This window comes from Cotesia glomerata, linkage group LG3 (assembly GCF_020080835.1).
Source record: "Cotesia glomerata isolate CgM1 linkage group LG3, MPM_Cglom_v2.3, whole genome shotgun sequence".
In the NCBI taxonomy this organism is placed as follows: domain Eukaryota; kingdom Metazoa; phylum Arthropoda; class Insecta; order Hymenoptera; family Braconidae; genus Cotesia; species Cotesia glomerata.
In genome coordinates this window covers 6,424,163-6,444,685 of record NC_058160.1, presented here as the reverse complement: position 1 = coordinate 6,444,685, position 20,523 = coordinate 6,424,163, and the positions used below count along the sequence as shown (strand labels likewise).

Here is a 20,523-nt window from a genome sequence, read left to right as displayed (position 1 = left end):
TCAAAAATTAAATCTCCTAATCATAGATAAAAAATGTACACTGTATAATTCATGCACAGATAAGGAATAGACATGAACATTTGATGACATTTATGACCATGTAGGTGTGTAGCTTGCAAACGTAATAACAAACGAGTACATTAGTAAGCTCTGAGTTAAACACTATGTGAATTGCATATAATGCGTTTGTTACTAACTCAAACTAAGTGTTATAAATTCGCACATATATATGCAACACGTATTCACTTTTTGCATTGTATTGTATGCGCCAATTGTATTTAACTGCCAACTAGTCGTCGCATCCATCCAATCCACTAATATATTACACGTATGTATGTATATGGTTATGTGAACGATTACGTGATGCAAGTCAAGAGTATTTCCGGCCGGACGTGTTTTCCCCTTCATTAAAGAATTGTAAACTCTTCAGGTTTTATTGTCTTATTAATCTACGGTGTATAATGCTAAAGGCACTGTTATTGTTATGACTGCTAGTTAATAATAATGTGACGTGAATGTGAGCCAAGATTTATCATTTTAAAAGTGTACATTAATTGCCATTTTTAGTAATGTATTTTATGTGCTTGAATAATGGAAATAAATAAAATTACTCGCGTAATTAAATTTATTTATAATAGAAATATTGACCCTGAAATGTTTTGTTCATCTGAGTTGACAATTTGTAATAAAACGGAAGCGTTTAATTCAAAGATTTTAAATATTATTCAATTAACTAGACTTAATACTTTTTTTTTTAGAAAAAATTTAGTTATGACTTAAAAGCATAAAAATCAAAAGAAAATTATTCGTTCTCTAAAATTCGAAAACAAAAATGTTATTTTGTCAGATTTATGCTCTTAAATCCTATAAAATTTTTTACACAAACAAATCACCAATAATTTAAAAATTTTGAACATTTTTTTAATTTTTTCTTTTTTTTTTTCAAATAAAATATTTTGATTTTTTTCCTAAAAATACTAAACTAAAATCAAATATTTATTAGCAAATAAAAGACAAAAATTGAAATTCATTATCTTCATTTTTTTTTAAATGTTTTATACATTAGCATTTTTTTAAGCAGGTCTATTTTTTCCACGAGTCTTTCATGCACGCTTGATTAACTAAATTATGTTGAGAAAAAATATATAAATAAAAATTAAGACTGTTACAGAAAAAAAAAGATGATTGGTTATAATTAACATATTCATTATCTGAGTAATACAGACAATGAAAACAGAAAAAAGCAACGGTATAAATATACGGATTATTAATTATGAATTATGACTTAATCACAGGCATCGAATAATTGAACAATTGTTTTAATGAAGAATTCTAAAAGCGATTGCACTGTAAGAAACAAAAAATGCATAAAAGAATAATATGTAAAATTTAAATAACTTGTCTTTGTGCGTGGGCATGCAATGATTTGTTCCGCATGAATCGAGGCACATTACAAGACAGAACTAAACCGGCAAAGTGCAAAAGAGAATGAAATGAGGATCTCGAAAGTTAGCGGAGAATTTAAACCTAAAAAGAAGGATGTATATATAGTATGGTGTGTATATACAAAAGAAAAGCATCACAGCGTAATAGAAGACGGTAGTATGAGTATAAAAGTATAAAAGGGAGTAGAGTCCTTCTGGGGTTTTTTGCTATTCCCTCTTGTTTTACTACAAAATGACGACAACAAATAGCATTTGGAACCATCATGGCCGCCCTCGTTTTGCTTTAGAGTCCTTTAGAAACGCAATGCGGGTGGTCTCATGCCTCTTCCGCCTAATATTCTTCCTTTTCTATTCTTTTTTACATTAGCTTTCATACTAGCTGCCAGATTGTTCCCAAACATCAAAATTACAGCCTTTCAACGAGGACAAACAATCATCATCTAAAAATTTATACTTTTTTGCCTAAGTAAATAAACTCGCTATTAAATTTCAATTATCCAGGTTAAAATTAGTAATTTTTCGATTCTCAAAGATTCTTATTAAAAATACATAATTTTTTATCGCAATCATATCAAATATACTAAACTAGCTATAAACACAATTTTATAAAGGCTTTCAAAGCGTATTTTGTAAAATTTATTTTTTTATAATCAAAATATACTAACTGACCCGTGCAAATATTTTGCACAATATCGTAATCAAATAAAAAATGATCATTTATGAACGAGGAAATAAGACTGATATTCATTACTACTCTGTTTTTACATTTAGTAGCAAAACATTTTTTGTTAATAGCGAAAAGTATATGCTTTAAAATAGCATGTGAATTTTCAATTTTGGTAAAGAATGAAAAGAAACCTAACCGTAATAAAAAAAAAAAAACACTTTTGAGAAAAAAACATGATTTTTTTTAATAAAAAAATATTTAACAAAAAAATTTAATATACATCAAAAATAAAATTTACTTTTTTATTTATACGCATTATTTTTTTTCAAAAATGATGATTAACATCTCTAGATGTTTATTTCATCAAGTATACCCCAAAAAGTAAAATTGTCATCAATGTAGAGCTTCGCTTCACTTGCCTAATAATGGTACTAATTAATGTTTGAACTTTGAATACATTTTGTTTGATCTTTAGGGCTTTTGTCTGGTGACTGAACAAATAAATATTCAACTGTATTATGTACAAAGAATGCAAATATTCATTAAAATGAAAAAAATTAATGGTGATTTATGCTGGTCTATACAATGAATTTTTCGCACAGTTAGTCCCTCAGTATAATGATGTCATAACAAAAACCGGTCGATACATTTTGACACTAAACTCAGCGGGATGTCTTAAGACACTCAAGTTTTACTGAAAAATTTTTTTCAAGTACCAGTAACGCTACACGACACCATGCTAAGAAAAACAAAAATCTCTCAAGGCGTCACACTAGAAAATTGACATGAATAACTAAATAACTAAATCCAAAGCCTAAAATTGAAATAGTTTCAGTGTCAAATTTTGAGAACAATGAGTATTTTTTAAACACTGTCACGAAATTTGGTAAATCCATAAAAATCTACTTAATTTAGGCATTTAAATATTGTTATGACTTTACAGGTTGAATTTTCATTTCAGAAAAAAATCTAGTCTTATTTAAATATATCATAAATCATATAACATGTCTAAAGCTCAATATAATTACAGTAATGAAAAAATCGATGTTGTAATTTACTTTTATCAATAGACTTTTCATTTGTGATTTATTAACGTCATTATGATAATCACCCTGTCATTTTCTAAGATAAAAATCCAATACAAAAACTACATCAACTAATACATGAAAAATTGAGTTAATTATCTATAGGACATCAAGTCAAAAGTATTGAGATATAGTGAGTATTTATATAATTTGTGGAAGTTAAACATAATTAATGTTACAGTAAGCAGTCAAGGTTAATTGATAAGAAAGCATTTTGTACACACATGTATGTGTGTAACTTATATAACTTACGGGTTTGATGTACACATATATGTACAAATAATGTAGTATGAGTAGGTGCGGCATAATATTGCTCTGTGCTTTCAGTTTACTCAGCATTTTGTGGTACAGAATGACTTACATTGCTTAGATTTCTTAAGTATATCCAATTATAATGAGTATATCCAATTAAAACTTCGAGCAGATTAACATCTACATTGAAACCACATACTTTAGGTTAATTCGACTATCTTACTGGTAGTCTTAGCATAAGAAACACGATCAAAATAGAGATAAATACATCTAGGTGTACATTGATATCGACATTTCAGGCTTGTCATCGTTGCAATTACTACTTTTTTATCAATAACTCACTTGCTATTTTTAACCTTTGTTTATAGAATGTAATTTAAATGTTACGGGATGTCTTTCAGAGAAGATTTCACAGCTTTTCTATGACACTACTGTGCAGTGAAACATATGTTTGTGGTAGAAACATTTAATGGTAGTTTTACTATGTGTCGCGACAACTAAGAAATTTCACAAAAGATGCAACCAAATGGCTACTTGGTTCCTTTTTTCACAAAAAAACATCATAATGTTTCCTGAAGCTTATTCTGATTTTCTATATTCATATGGCTTTCAATGAAATATTTAAAGTATGAAACTTTTGATTAATTCAGTAACCATGTTAAATTATAAAAGATCGACAAAGATTCACACAAGTCTTCATTATATTGGCAAATAGTAAGTATAAAGCTTGAGTATTTTATTTAAATGTTGCGTTATATTTGAATCCATTCTTAGCGCAAGTCTCCGGATTAAGTTAAAATATACTTTATACTGCAATTAATCAACAGTAACTGTAGTACAAAAATACCTGGTACTTTGAGCGTTATTTTGATCATTTGATTCTCGATTATGATAAATTAACAGATCTCAAGACCTACCCAAGTATTTGATACGGTTGCACCTGGAAAACCTGTTAGATATAACAACGAGTTCAGTAACATCTGATTCATTAATCGTAGAAAGTACACACACTAGATGTCGATCGTAACCAGTCTTGTCTCAGCATGCAATAAGATTACACATATCCAAATGGTAATACTGTCGAGCGTAATTTCCTCATTAGTTATGAGTTATGAGCTCATTACAGCTCTGGATAATGATTTTAGCGTCAGAATTCGCTATTATAATTAAAATAGTCTTCAATAGATTAACTAATTATTTATCATCACAACTTACAACCGAGCGGAGTAACATCAGCTTCTCGAACATGCAATATGAGAATAACTTCGTAATTAAATTTATCTTTTTTTTTTTGCCTAACCATTTGCAGTTTAGTTGCTCAGGATATGTATGTTCAATTAATGTTAAATTACTTGTTTAATTAATTTCTTCCTTCATATTCATACGTAATTTTTAAAACACAGGTTTATATGTTACATGTATGTAATAATATTTAACAACGAGTCGGCATGGATCGCAAAGGCGAATTTTTTATCTTTTCTACTAAAATTTTATTCTTTGTACATATGAGCATTGTTTCAATATAAGTTTTTATGAACAATTTATATGTACACTATCACTTTTATGTTAGTTCGATAAAGTTTCTTTGATGTGACGTAAGGTGTGCGCGAATCTTTTTACAAAATGTACATCCAGCAGTTACTGACCTGGATTAACATCCAAACAAGTAAAGTAAATACATACAATGCAATATTGTTTTCAGGTACGGCTGGTTCCGCATCATGTACTTTCGCCACTCTCGTTGGCAAACCCTCTGCCTCTGCCGGAACTCCGTCGCTCAACTCAGTAACCCGTCGTTCAGATCGGCAAGTCTTTTTAACAGGTTATACTCGTTTTTTACACGCGTGATGTACTTTTAAAATTGAGCACGTAACTTTGAAATAAAAAATATAAATACATACCATACCATGCTTTATATTTATATGATATCATCCAAACAATTTTTTCCGCTACTTATTTTCTTCAACATAATATTGCTTTTTATAAGCTTTAATGCACTCGAATCTTGTACAGATGAGTTTGAGTACTTTTTTTTTCTCTAATGGATACTGAAAAAAAATTCATAGATAGATCGTATTATTTTGCTAAGGTAAAATTTACGACGCTAAATAAATAACGATATCGCATGAATTACTGTAATTTATACGAGCCAACAAGAAGAAGACTGTGTGCATATGCAATAGTTTCGTAATTATACTATTTTTTTGCACCCGTAATATGAAGCTAAGAAAATTCATGTCAATGTTTCTTTTTTAAAAAACGTTTCATATCCGCATTTAATTTATCATTCTGATGAAATTGATTCCGCGAAACCAAAATGATTTCATTTTTCGTTCAGTATTTAAAATAAAAATTTTGTCTGAGCTTGTACTTTAATAGACCTGTTACACATGAAGCCTTCACAGACGTAAGTAAATACACAAACAGTAGATTATATTGCGCATGCGTATTTTTTTCCTAAGGTATGTAATTTATTTCCTTTTTTTTCTATATGGTTTATGATTTTAATTTTTTAGCATCGAATTTGATCAAATTTTTACAATCGTATAGGTTTTCTGTTACAACACTCCACACTATTTATTCGAAGTTAAAATGATTTTGCATCAGAGCCTAAATTAAAATGACCAAGCTTCAATATCGTTTATTTGAAAATAGGGTAGAACCAGCCAGTTAACATTTGAATTAATTTATAAAAAATTATAATATTATAACCATATTTTTGTTAAGTTTTAAAAAATTTATATTAAAACAAATTGAGTTTGTAATGGTTTATAAATATAAATTCATTTCTATTGTTTACTTGAACAATAAATGGCCATAAACAGTACAGTGGCCACAAACGGTACTTCTACCCTACAGATCGTTAATTTTCATATAATGAATAGGCTCATGTCCTTTATTTTTTGCTAGCTTTACAATAAATTCATGAAAATAACCATTTCAATTTTCTTACAATTATTTATAAAATTTTTTTGCAAGTAAATATTCTATGCAAAAATAATATCATAATGTTAAATTTTCTTCAGAAAAAAAAATTTTTAGGGTAATTTCGATTAGAAAGTAAATTCGACTATATTTTTTTATAAAAATTCATGTTATAAAAAAAAATTTATTTATTATAAAATGAAAATTTCGTTTATATACCAAATGAAATTTTTGTTTAATATTCTATTGAAAGATTCTGAAAATGAACGTTTTGTTATCAACATTTTCAAGAAAAGTTGAGTTGCTTTTAAAGTAAATTAAAAAAAAAAACCTGATTGAAATGACTAATGGAAAATTTTTAAATATCAATAGATTAAAAATTATCGTGAATAAACTTATACTGGGAGTACCAGTTTACAGTTGACGACTTTTCAGTTCAGACTTAGCATAACATTGTATTAATTATTACATGATACGGTTATTTACTGTTTGTCACGATAATAAAACCGGAAATAGTGTATAGAAATAAAAATAAAAATAACATTAACAGGAGCTCAGACAATATGCAGAAGTCAACTATCATACGTACATATAAGTATATGATAAACTTGTCCCTGGCCTATATATTGCACAAACTCTCTATCCGCAATTGCATAACCATTCTGTTCTATCGATAGTATAGAGTTCATACGGTGTATGCTCCATGTACTCGTTTATGCAACTTAAACGGTATGTTTATAAATAAGGTGCAACAGAGTTAAGTTGAAAGACGACATAGCTAAGTTTACAAATGTGCATGATAGGATACTAATATAAATACGAGAAAGTGCATTCGTGTATATTAGATTTCACTCGCCAGTCAGCGTTGCATTATTTTTAAATATTATTAAATTATCATCCATCATTAATCATCAAGTTTTTGAGCTGCACGTTTTTTGTAGCTTCCAACTCTCGGGTAAGTACATAACAGTTATAGTTATAACTATTGAATATAAGTATATATGGTGGAATAAGAATTTCATTGTGTATTTTGCAGAAGAGTTTACTGCTGTATGCTAATAAATGTTAATGTTTAGATCAACAAACTTGAGTGTATATTCTGCTGAGAAAGCAATAGAGAAATAAAATACAAACTACAAAGTATTAAGAAGATATCTTCCTTATGATTACATAGAACGGGGGTAAGGGAAAGGGAATAGTCTGCAAACTGCAAGCCCGGTGAGTTAACCATAATGTACGTAATAATAGATCTCCAGGAAAAACCCTGAGTATAGGCTATGACAGCCACTGCAGTTACGAGAATTGGCTCGTGAATGATGAAAACCATAGCTGGCTTACAGACCCACTTGGTGGACTATATATAATTCTAGATGTATTAGGGCTAAGTGGCGTTAAGCTTATTTCCTTTTTTATGTTTTAAATAACCCGATAATTTAAATTATTAAATCTTTAAAGAGTTTCGAGCAAATTTCCTGAAAAACATTTTTTGAACTTTGAAATTTAAGATTTGAAAACAATCCATCGTCTAGTTTTTTTTAGAGAAAAAACTAATTTCCAAAAAATTAAATCTAAAAAATTGTTAATTTTTTGTCCGCCAGCCAATGCTCAATATTTTTTTGAAATTATATCAGACTTTTGATTTATTACACGGATAAAAAAAATGAACTTGATTGAAGAGATGATGAAATTTGTAAAATGATCTTCTTGGTTCAAGATTTCTTTTTTTTTTAATCAAATTAGTTTTTGCAAGTCAAAATTTTAAATTTTTTAAATTCAGATCAGCGTTTTAAAGGATGATTTATTGCATGGAAATAAAATAAACATTACAATTTCTCCCACAAGCTTACATCATCGGAATTAACAGATACAACTAAAATATCCATAGCTACCAAAGAGATAGTTGATGCCTCAGAGTTGGATCATGGTTGCATGCAATCGCGTTATTTAATCTACTTGACTTCGGTGCTTGTTTAGTGCTCAGTCTACCGTTTTCCAACTTCATCTTCATTATGGAAACACTTTTTTTCCTTTTGTTCGTTTTTTCAACTTTTAATGATTGAAGAGAAGATACACATGCATGAAACATGATATTTCAAAATTCGAGTATAAGAATAAAATTTTGCAGGAAAAAAAACTCTATTTATTACGAAGAGAGAATTTCATACCTAGTGATATAAGCCTTTTAAAATTCATATTGTAATAATTCCACTACAATCAGTTCAAACATTCAATATTAATCACAACAAAAATACAAAACTAACAAAGAAAAAGCTTAGTAACTAATTTTGAAAAAAATACACTACTCATACAAGAATTAGAAGAAAAAAAAACAAATCTATACTTTTCAGTGATTTTTGAATTCACTGAAAAATTTTTTTCTTGTTTGTTTTGTTGTTTTTACATCGATGAATAGTGAAGATAGACAAGAAAATTTAGAAAACAATTTTTTTTTGCTAGAAAATAGAATTATGAAAAAATTTCATCAACAATGTTTTCGCGGTCATAATCTGTTTCCAGAAAAAAAAAATTTTTTTCTCATGTTTTTGTCTAAATTTCCAAAAACTAGCCGATCGTTTAAAACACTTTTTTCAAGTTCTCGATATGACCATTTTTCACTGAAATACAGCCCGTTAAAAATGACTGAAAACTTAAATTTGTTTTTTGTTCCCTTAATTTTTTTGAGCAGTTTTTTATGGTTACAAAGTTTATAAAGCATACTTTTATTGTTATTTTTTAAAGAAATTATAATAATTCAAGCGTGAAGATTCTGTACTGAGTGTAAATTATAGAAACTAATCTACTAAAAAATTTTTTAACAATTTGTTCAAATTGAATTGCTGATGATTAAAATTATCTTTTGATAAAAAAAAAAAGAAACAAAATATAAAGTAAAGTACAAACAAAGCTTTGATGTAACATCATATTTTTTTTTTCAGCCGAAGCAAAAGATTAACAAACTACCTAACCAATCAGAATAAAATCAGAGGAAATTTAAGCCCTGTTAGAATAAAATCCGGACCTGCGCGCTGGTTGCCGTATATACTCAAGAAGGTCAACGTACCTCGGCCAAGGACACATTCTGGTCCCGCACAAGACACGCACAGCTATTCGGGCCCCACTATAGGACTCCAGGATGCCGGTACACGGGTACTCCTTACATGCGTTAAAATACACAAGCCTTGATAATGATAAGAACACCATTTTCGCAATGCAATCTTCCACATGCATGGACATGATGGATGTATCTTTGATAACAGCCAATAACAGGTTCTAAAGACTGTAATTTATTTTCTTCATCAATACTATCTGAAGACGTTAACTTTATACTTGGCAATTGTACTTGAGATATCCATTTTGTTTATATTGTATAGCATACCATACGGTAGAAAAAGAATAAATTTCATCCGAAGATTGTTTTCAAAATGATTATCTATCTTAGTATACAACGTAAGCGGAAAACTTTTTAATAAACATTATGCTATCCAGAATGATTTAACACGATTCAGAACCGAGGACTTTTTAATCAACTTACTTTATAGACACTTATTATTAAAGAGTAAATCAAGATTAAAAAAAGAAGCTGAATAAAAGACCCTGACAAACTGCACCTCGTCCAACACTCAATATGAATAATGTAACAGATGAGGTTGAGAGAATTCATAAGAGATTGTGGTAGAAAGAGTTGAAGGGAAATAGAAAAATTACCAAAACTTGTAAAGCAAGGTAGCTGAAGAATATATCTAGATGGCTACCGTCGAAAAAAAAAAATAAGAAAGTAAATAACTTTTTAGCTTATGATGAATAAAATGAGTAAGCGAAAATAAAGAACATGAAATTGTTTAATAATGTATAATATAGTAACCTTATACCGGGCGAATACTTAATTTAATTATTTACCAGAGTATCTTCCCAGATAATTTCAGAAATTAAATTTTTTAAACGTTCTTTTTTACTTGATGAAATTTTTTTATTACCACAAATTGATAAGTTATGTAGAATAAACGTAGCATGTATGAAGATATTTACCAAAGAAATTATGACAATAGTGTTTCATTGAACAATTAAATGTTATTATTAATTAAATGATAAATACAGAAAAAAGTGAACCATTTTTGATAATACAAGAAACTCGACCAATGGTAATTGGATCAAAAATGAAAGATCATATAATTTTTCTTTTATTACGTTTCGACTCTTGTATTGTATGATTTGTATTCAACAAGTACAAAAAATTTTGGTATAAACTTTTGTGAATTTTTCGTTTTTTTTTTTTTGGCATATTTTAAAAACAAGTATAGACCTTGAGGATTTAAAAACGAAAATTTAATTACATTGTTTTTGAAAACGTTATGATTAAAAATTCAAATACATATTTACATAAATCATATATTTCGACTATAGTTTCAAAATTCAATTTTTGCTGACTGTCTTGAGAAAAAAATTAAGTAGTAGACCGGATAATGCGCTTTTTTTTTTAATTTATAGATAAATATAATACTATTACGATAAATGTACAAATTTTTGTAAAAAAAAAATCAAAAATGATGACTTTTACTTCCTTTCACTAAACTTCATTTTCACTAAATTTCGATCATAAAAAAACAAAAATTAGATATAAAGTGGATCTTATCATCCGTACTGTATCCACCTCTTCTAAAATTTTGAAAATTTTTGAACTTACGCCTTTATCTCTTACTGAAACATGACCTTTTTCAATATTTCAACTTCCAACGCAATCCAAATATGTGTCAGCATGACAACAAGGAAAAAAGTTACTATAGACATAAAAGTTTACTTATTCACTTATAGACTCATTAAATATCAAGTTGTTATGAATAATTTGATGGTTCTTGTGTGTTTATTTTTCTCCTCATTCAACCGATCAATCTACAAACCCGAATTTATCACAATTCGCATCCATATTACATTTATAGCTCATAGCTGTAAAAATTTGATGACTAAGACTAGTTTATTTAAATGATTGGCAAGGATTTGAAGCATATTGTTAGCGTCTAGTTAAAGTTCCAGTTGTTGTGTTAAATCCTGTTCCTCTAAATTCTTCAGCCTCTTCTCTGTTGACCAGCTCGAGGTAATTGCACTCTACCAAGGCCGACAGCTGATGCAGCAGCAACAACAACACACAGCTGTACTGGACGTAAAGCCAGAGGCAGAGGCCATTTCCTGCTCTCTGTGTAGCGAATATAGCTTACATTAGTGTATACATATTGTATGTAACTATACGTGCGTATGAGCACATAGGAGACGTACATTACGCTAAAATACTTGTTTTTATCTTCAGCTTCAGATCATAGACAAAAAAACCCATATTATGATCACTTTATTCTGCAAAAAATGAAAAAAATGATGTTCCTTCGTTTTATTCATTTCAACAAAAGCTGAAACTGTTTCATGTACAAATAGCGCAAAGTTTTTTCTTTTTATTAAAACCAATGTGCTATTTTTGTGATATTCAATAAATATTATTGTTTTTTACTCATTGTCGTTTTTACAGCCAACAAATTAAAAATAACACATTGTCGCGAGCTATTATATTGTGTTATGTTATGTTATATTAGTGAAATTTAGAGAAAGCACATTCAAAGTCTACAAGCATATCACAGATGCTTCCAAGTTGTATAACCAGGATTACGTGATATTTGTAGTAATCGGGAGTATCGTCAAGCTGTTGGTGTCCTCATTCTTGTTCTTGTTCGATACCTCGATACTGAAACACCTGACGGCCACGAAAGCAAGTATGCCAGTTTCACGACAGGTGGCATGAAGGACATCAATATATCTTCCGATAAATAATAATACCCAATATAAACATTATTTATTAGATTAAAAACTTTGCTAATGATTTTTTGTTGTTAAGTATCTACGATATGTTTAAATCTAACTCAAACATGTAATTTATAGGATCTCTTTCTCTGGAAATAAGATAATCCTTAACTCATTGGACAGTGTGCATAGTTGATGAATAACTTCAGAGATTAAAGAACGTCCGTGATTGTATATTATATAGTCTTACTAAAGTGATCAAAGGACATGTCTCTAACGTAACCAATCGTAACATACTGTTATCTATAGTATATTAAGAATTTTATAAATAACTATGATGGTCATGCTATAGGTACTATCTGCAGATAGATTCTAATTAAATTCCAAATGGACGCCACTTCTATGTAAGATGGGACTTACGAGCATGCGCGCGGTACTGATAACCATCTGAGACAAATAAATCTCAGATGGCTCTGAGCCCCATCTCGGATTGAACTGAAATAAACGGAAACTGTACCTACTACAGTCTACATAGAAGTAGTAACCATTTGTAAATTTTTTTCACTATAGATGGAATTAGGTTCCGTCCAACATGGAAACCAGTTAAATCTCGTTTTTTCCGTCTACTATACGAGGATGTACAGTGGGTTATTGTTCTTTCCGTGTACTTGATTAAGAAAAAAAATTTTTCAATTAATTTTTTTGGTACAAGATTTTTTCTCGAGAAAACAAAATTGAGGCAATTTTTCAGTCAGTGTGCAGGTCATCGAAACAAGTAGCCTCTGTTAATTGAATGAAATTATAATATAATTCTCTCTATAAATTGAATGAAAATACGAATTGACAGTTTTTTAATTGTCAATTAATGATTTTTAAGTAGAAAATTAGTCATTCAAGAGAAATAATATTTAATTAAGTTCTTATGTAATCATTAAAATTTAAGTAAATAATATTTTTTTCATGCTACTACAAAACAAGTAGACAATGTAATTAAAACATAGAAATAACAATGAATGTACTGCAAATGACTATGAATTAACTGAATTCTGTAACGTGAAACTTAAAGTGTACCTGTTTTTGCTTCAAGAGATCTTGCTGGCTAATTTGAGAGATCTGTCTTTTGTCTTAGAACCTCAGGTCATAATCACTCCTTTAAGTACTCTAATTAACTGTTTCATAAGTATGAATTTATTAAATAACGTCTATTAAATAATTTATAAGTTTCAGATCAATTTTCATGGATTTATTTTTAACATTCTTCATAAAACAAAAAATAATTCGATTGAATACTTTTCTAAAAGTTTCATCACAAACTTACCAGAAAAGTTTAATCAAAGAAGAAAACCAATAAAAATATATAACATTGTAACACTATTGTTTAATAATGATGACAATACAGTTAGCGCGTTATCAAATATGTCTCATGCAACTAGGTCATCGCACATTAGCTACATTTACTACAGTGGGTATGAACCTATTGTCCCTGCGGCTTTTAACAAATTTCCGTTGACAAGTCAATTCTGCAAGTTTGAGTTGGTTATTCAATGTTACCAACTTCTCTCTAGCGCATTTTGCCGTTGATAAATCTTATAAGAATAAGTTAACTTTTATGAAACGAATCTTTGCAAGATCTTTAGAAAATAAATAACCTTTCGGTATATAGTTGAGAGTAGAAAAAAATTTTAATAGATTTTCTACGATAATCACAATCACGCATTTATTGTATGTGTGAAAAGTAATATTAAAATTCTTATTTCATTCCTTTTTAAGTCGGCTCAAAAGGAAGAAACCAATAAAATTAATGTAGTAAAGAGTTTCTACATGTACAGTATAAGAAAAATAATACGATATGAGTAATATCCCCTAACCATTATCCAAACGTGACCTATATTTAGTTGAACAGGTGTGCAAGACTATATTCGCAGTATGATTGTAGATTAGATTTTCATGATTGATTTATCGATTCATCAAATCTGTATACAAGTTTACAAATTGGAAGTTTTATAGATTTCTGTTTGAAGTAATTTATAAATATTCATGAAAAAACGTCCTTCATTTGAAAAGTAATAGAAATTTTTCATTCATTTAAAAAAAAAAAAGCTTTACATGTTTTATTGTTTTTGAGTTTAAATAGCTTTTTAATTGATTAAATAAAATTATAATAATGATATGATTTTTATCTAAATTATGAAATTGTAGAAAATTTAATTGATTCTTAAATTATTATAAAAATTAAAGAAATTTTTTAAGTAAAACGCAATAAATTAAATTGACCTATTTTTTAATTTTTACTAAAAATAAAACAGGAGTCATAAATTTTTTCTCATAAATCTACTTTAAAGCTATAAAAATTTTAAATCGATAAACAAAAAAAGTACCTACGGTAAAATAAGATTTATTTTTGAATACCTCAAGGTTTAACGAAAATAATTGTAATTATAAAATATATTAAAGTTTTTATGATTGTGACCAAAATTTATATAATAAATATTGTATAATTATTTAAGTATCTCTAAAAATAAGCAAGTATGCCCGTACCTTAGAAAAACATCCCTGTTAAAAAAAATATTTTTAATAGCCTTCAATAAATTTGTTAGTACAAGTCATTGAAACCGCAAAATAAAAAAAATAATCAAAGAAAATTACTAACAAAAAAAATGAAAATCAAAGCAAAATAGTAACAACTGTATGATATAGAAACAGAGATTTCACATGTAGTACGTGTCACATATGTAAGACAGAACGTGATATCTTAATAATTTCTTAATTACACTGATATCTTGCAATTACCACTTACAACTCACTGATAGATTAACTAGAGTTATTTTTATTTAATACAAGAATTATAGACGAAAGCCGGACTAAAAATAATGTTGAATTCTTAAATTAAATGTTGCATGCAATAAATTTTATCATTTTTTCACTTTCATATGAATATAAATCTTTATGCACGCTCTTGACATTGAACGCTAACCTTTTGATGAAAATTAAATGTTTAATTTTTAAAAATAAGATATATCACTGGACTTACTTTGGTTTCATAGCTTTACTTTTAAAGCATGAAATGATAAAAATGTGAACAAAAATATTGAATATAATACAATAAATGAAAGAGATTCTCTCTAGGCAGATTGCGCGAGAAGACTGAACCACGTGGGTCGTATGGTTTCCTGTTATCTACGGGGTCTTCATTTATTTTTGTCTGTGGTATACCCCATGCGTAGCGTAGAGTTGAGTAGCTCGGCTGGTGCTGGTGCTTTTCCGTACCGACATGTACCACCCTCATTGAAAACACGCTTGCAACACGCGACCAAACAAAAATAATTATTTAAGAAAGTGCGATAAACTTTGCAAATATTTACAAGTTCCTCTCTATTACGGCGCTCTGTCATTGAGTCATTTATGTTAAACTATTTACGCGATGTAAACTACATCGGTTTATATATTATAGGGTCCTACGCACATTTAAGTTTTTTATCTGATTTAGCTATAACCCCAAAACGCGCGCTATATAATTATATGTAAATATAAGTATATAAATATAAATGGATTTTGATCAGATACCCGGATTACTTGTGATTATATCTTTAAATAAATATTGTTTACACGGCATGTAATGTTAAATTTGTTAGCTTTATATACTGAAAAAAAAAACTTCTATTGAGATAATTTTCTTATACACAAAAACATGTGTTTAATATTAGTAACTTAAGTAAACCTTAATCTAACTTAACCGAGTTAAAAAGACATATTGAGCCTATAATGATGCTAAAAGATCCCAAATAAAGCTCAAATAAGCCTAATTTAATTTAAATTACATTTTATTAAACTCGTGAAATTATTTTTGAACTTTTGAATGGTCTGCAAATGTTGATGAATGCAGGATTATATAAGAACTTTACTTAGTATTATTATCATATTGTCGATCTCTTAAGACAGCCATCAATACACTGATAGAAGAATTTATTTGTATTAAAAAATATTTGTTAATAGTTAACAAATCATGTATTAGAGACCACTTTTTAGTATTAGACAAATATTTCTTAGTATCTAAAATGATTTGTTTGTATTTAATAAATCTGATATTTATTTATTAAATATTAATAAATCTTTTTAAATACTAAGAAATATTTGTTAAGGATTAAAAAGTGGTCTCTAATAAATGATTTGTTAAATATTAACAAATATTTTCAACTATAAACCAATCCTTCTATCAGTGTATGCTCAGAGTTGTAGTATTTCACTTGAATGACTAATTTTTTATTTAAACATGATTAATTGAACATTAAAAAACTGTCAATCTGTATTTATTTACACCTTCTTATAATATTCATTGAAGGAATATTCATTTTTGCATATATTTAAAGATTTCATCGACTAATCCAGCATCAAATATAATTTAGACTAAATTTATATTATTTTAGATTTATTGAATCTCGACTAGATTCATTCATGTTGTTTTAGCATCATTATACGCTCAATATGCTTTTTGAACTATTTTTTTTTGTATATCTTTTGTAATGAAGACAGATTGTGATATTATTTCGTCAAGAAAGAAAGAAAGAAATGAATTTAAATGGTTTATTTTGATAATTCTCATAATTTTAACGCGAATTTTTTAATGCAGCACACAGTAAAAGATATTGTGTAGTTGTTGCGAATGTCGACCGAATTTGACACAAAAATTGTGTTGATTTTACACAATATTTTTTACTGTGTAGGCAGGTCCTGCTTATGGCTTATTCTAGCCCTGAAAACTTTTTTATATTAATATCTTATGATATTATAATGATAAATATATAAATTTAATCCTTGAAAATTTCCATAGAGATCTGGATTTTAGATAAAACTGGTAGTAATGCGCGAACCTTGCGATACGAGGTTTCTCGACTAGAAGTCAAAGTTGTGCACCGGTAGAGAATGAGAGACCACGCCCTTCTGCGTGGGGTGCGATCTTCCGGTGTGAAGATTACAGCACGTCACCCAGTACCTCTACTGATACTATATAGCATACAGTAAGTAATACTCTCCTCTCTACTTCGAATTTCGTCTGATATTTCGGATACTCGAAACTTGACTCTTATGATTGAATATATGAGTCAGATTTATTATAGTAATTAATTATATTAACGCTTATTTACATTAAATATATCAAGTGAGTAGTGATCGTTATAGTTTACAATAATATCAGAAATTTTAACAGAATATGTTTCTAAATTTACACCAACAACGTTCCTATTAGCAAAATATCAAAATTACATTACTAATTACAGTTACTAATAATATGTTAATACTTTTTCAGTGCTTACATTCTTCATCGTTGCTTTTATGGTATGTATTGAACGTTAACTCACCTGTAACATAAAAATAATAAAAGTTATTAGTATTTTTATTGACATTCAAATTAATTTTTTTAATGAAATTTTTAACTTTCCACTACGAAAATTAATAATTTTAAAAAATTGGGAAGTTATTAGTATTACCCCGATTTTAGATAATTCAGTTCTCACCAAATATTTTTATTTGAAAAAAAAATCAAAGTTATAAAAAAATTTCTTCAATAGAGTTTTCGCAGTCGAAATTTGTTTTGGTGTGAACAAAATTTATCTTCACCATTTTTTCTGTTTATCTCAACTATTCATCGATGTAGAAGCAATAACACAATTAAGAACAAAATTTTTTTTTAATTTAGATTTTTTTTTTGATCCTTTAATTTTTTTGAGTAGTGTACATTGGCATATCAGACCTGATATTGGCATATAAGGACATATCAGGCCATATCAGAAAATTTTTCACGAGTTATACGATAATGTTCTATTTACAAATTTGCTCCAAGAAAAATAATTTATTTGAAAGTTATTAATATTGAGATCACCGTATATCCATGAATTTGAAGATAAATAATAGTCAGTAATAGAAGAGGAATATATAGGAAAAATTGAAGGGACACGGAAAAATTACAAGTGAGAATGTAAGGAATCGAAGGGGCCGGAACGTTGATAAATTATAGGGATACAAAAAAATAGTAAAAGTGGACATATTTTAATATGAAAAATTATGGCTTGAGAAAATAAAACCGGTCACCCTTTTAGTTAGATCGTAAACTTATTAAAATATGTGGATAAATATTATTTAATTATTGAAAACAAATCAAACTTGAGGGCCTCATATATATAGGACCTCATATATATAGTTTGCTTTTGCATTAATTTTATTCATACTTAGAACACACTAAAAATAGAGAAAGTTAATGTAAAATTTTGGTACAATGTATTTCTATGTTACAATGATATTCGTGGTACAAAGTGTAGAGAATAAACTTGCATTACTGAGCGGAGATTATAGTTATATCCAAGGATAGAAATTTGTGGAGACATAAAATCGTTTTTGTGTCTTTTTTAGTATCAAATATAGTATCTAAGTAAAAGATTAAGTGTTACAATAATTACTGTGTTGTTTTATGTTGATCCTCTCGTAAAGTACAAGAGACTAGTTATTTTCTAGAATAAAACATATTAATCTAAATACATGATAAATATAATTTCATTGAAAAGAAAGTGTATGTTGTACGTCTATATAGATGAAGCCGGTTAGTGTAAATGCTAAAGAAGATATTGCCGACGAATCTAATTTTTAATTTATCCAATGTATATTTCGGACGATCAATAATAAAGTATAAGAACAAATTGAACCGGAAACAAAATAAAAGGTTTTAATGATAAATGAAACCAATGATGAGAATTGATGCAGAAAATGAGTCATTGAATCCATATATTGTTGGGAAATTTTGGAGTGTAATGAAGATAAAAAATTGACTAAATATTTGTTGAGCAATGATATACCTAATCTCCAATTGTAAACATAAAATAATAATATAAGTGATAAAAAAATGTAATAACTGTCGCTAAACACAAACACCGTTATCATTAATTCTCAATGTCATCGACCATGAAATAGAATGTCTCTCATGGCAATTCCTTTGTTGCGATATAATATAATATCTACATTTATATTTTAAAATCCTTGTTCTCGATGATATAATAATATTATATCGCGTCTTTTTACAGTGCTATTGTCACTTTTATTCTTGAAATCACTCAGCTGTAAAATCCATCATTGAAAGGATTTTTAATATTTTATCAGATCAGTAACACCTCATTTAAAAACTGGGTTTAATCTAGGCATTACCTTCGCTTGAGTTGATTCGATTTTTTTTTCAGTTAATTAACCAAAGTCATTTTTATACTTGTGAGGAAATAGTTGCACAAAAAATTGTTGATATTAATGCATCAGAAAAGTTTATGTTAAAAATTTTTAAAACTTTTTTATATCAATTTTTTAATTTTTATTACTGTATGAAATTAAAAGTTGTTACAAAATAATAAGTATGCTACTGTAAACCGTTTATCAATTATGAATATGATAATTTGATACTCTAAATGCATGTAAATAGCGGGAACCAAAGAATATATGTGACTTCAGAAATGACCAAACTATAAAAAAATCGTAAAGATACGTCGTGCTGTTTCATTTTAGAAGACCGAATTCTAAACCCGGCTGATAGAATTTTATTTTTACAGCTTTGAGGATCCATATTTAACTAATAACAAGGTTTCATAATAAAATATGATATGAACTATGGATTACGATTAATCCAGTTTGATTGAATAGTTTAATTACAATCAAAATTATACAACAAGCTGGATATAAATGAATATAGATTAGTGTCCGCAGAATGTAATTATAACCCGGAACAAGAATAGATATACAGTCTATTATCAATAATTATCTGGTGTTTGTACATAGTGCAGACCGTGAGGAATGAATGGGACATAAATAAGCCGAGATGAATTCTCGCGGATGGCATTTATCACTTTAAGAATCACTGAAGATTCAGACGGCATTTCTGCTAGCACCTGTTACTAAAAAATCAAACCCAAGTAACCAGTTAAGCGACTTTTCTCGAATGTAACTTGTTTCACTCTCCGATAGTAATCCGTAATGTAGAAAATTACTTCTTCATTTCTTGCAGACACACACAACATTGCTTTGAGGATAAGACAAGTAATAGATGGCATTAAAATCGGTAAATAACGATTAACGGTGACATGATACAACTTAAATAAACTTGAAAAAATTAACAAATAATAAAACGGTGTGATTTTTATTTGAATAATAATCATCATTGAATTGGCAAATACGGCAAGTCTCGATCATTAATAATTAAATGAAACAATTAAATGTAAAATAACAAGTTTAACATGCTGTGTATTTATAATAATAAATATTATTCTTATCTTAATATTTTGATTTTAAATAATTTTCAAAGTGAATCTTAAGCTTAATTGCATTAATAAAGTAACTGACT

The 20,523-nt window shown here is 28.2% G+C and overlaps 1 protein-coding gene and 1 long non-coding RNA gene across 3 annotated transcripts in view; one reads left to right on the top strand and one right to left on the bottom strand.

The window, feature by feature from the left end:
• Positions 1 to 20,523, bottom strand: part of LOC123260873 (1-phosphatidylinositol 3-phosphate 5-kinase-like) — an 83,321-nt gene that overhangs the window by 31,976 nt on the left and 30,822 nt on the right. The gene's annotated exons all lie outside the window — the stretch shown is intronic.
• Positions 6,838 to 10,326, top strand: LOC123260926. The gene is made up of 3 exons (XR_006508568.1): positions 6,838 to 7,329; positions 7,411 to 7,592; positions 9,311 to 10,326. It is a non-coding gene; the product is annotated as an uncharacterized LOC123260926 (long non-coding RNA).